Consider the following 1,441-nt stretch of genomic DNA (forward strand, 5'->3'; position numbering starts at 1 on the left):
ATCAGGAAACTAAAGGGTCTTTATTTGGTGGATTTGCTTGACAACATAAGGATATAATACATTAAAAAATTCATGTTCGTACAGGAATAGCTGCGGCAAAATTCATGGCCACATTATCATCCCTTCCGTGATGAATGAATTGAAGCAAAAAATAAGAGGCTTGGAAATGGGCATGACTCTTTGCTCGGTCACCACAGCAGAGATATCATTTTTGGATAAAGAGAAGAGGGAATTGAGATATCTGGTGGATTTAGAAGCTAGAAGTTGCAGTTGTAGGCAATGTCAGATAACTAGGATGTCATGATTTTATGTTTTATTTTTTATCACTACTCTCTCAAGTCAAGCAGGTAACATATAGCAATATGTGCATGAAGACTACTCTGTTGCAAGGAGATTCTCATTCACTATGACTTATTCTGTTTTCTAGATTAAGGTGGAATGGGCTCATGATTGGCAGTAGTAGCAGGTAGAATACTAAAAATATGTTGGGGTACTCACATAAGGTTTTCTTTTAGGAACATAGCATGCCTCCGTATTTTATAGAAATACTAAGGTTGTTCTATTTAACTAGAAAGCGCCCATTATTGCTTGCCCTTGATTATCAGCTATTGACCCTTCGTTACATATTTGTCTTATGCTTGGAAGAAAGATCCTAGTTAATTACATGTAGAAACTTGAGATGTCTTATCGTGTTCTTGCTTGTTTGATGTTTTCAGAAAAAACATTATTAGATGTCAGAAATAATTTGTACACTATCAGCTACTTATAGCCAAGCAATATAAAGAGAAACATATTTAGTTCCCTTGTTTCAAGTCTAAATTCAAAATTTGTAACACTTCATCAGCTCTAACAACAAGATTCTTTGATGATTTTCCATACTCTGTTAATAGCAACAACTAAAATTCAGACTCCTCTACTCTTCACATCTGGGCTTGCAAACAATGGCGCAACAAAGATGGAACACGGGTCTCTCGTACTGCTGTGCCATCTCATCTTGCCACCACATCACTTCGAGGAGCACGTAAAAGGTAAATCGTACCCTCCACGCATCTGAAATATACAAGCAGGTCAAGGTTAGCATAGGCTACATACTCGATTGAAACTTTAATAGTTCCCGATACCTCACATTCATATAGGTTCTAAGGCATAAGCTGTCCGAGAACAAAGATTGATATGCGAGTGTGGCATTTCTAAGATGTGGGTGTTGGGCTCCTGGTGTATCAATATATACTCGCTCTAGCATAACTAGCGGTATTTATTCTCAGATACCATTTGATATCCATATCAGCAAAGTGTTTAACTCTAGGAACGACTAGTGTAGATCTAATGCCGGTAGGTACTTGATACGTCTCCGACGTATCGATAATTTCTTATGTTCCATGCCACATTATTGATGTTATCTACATGTTTTATGCACACTTTATGTCATATTCGTGTATTT

Source organism: Lolium perenne, chromosome 2 (assembly GCF_019359855.2).
Source record: "Lolium perenne isolate Kyuss_39 chromosome 2, Kyuss_2.0, whole genome shotgun sequence".
In the NCBI taxonomy this organism is placed as follows: Eukaryota; Viridiplantae; Streptophyta; class Magnoliopsida; order Poales; family Poaceae; genus Lolium; species Lolium perenne.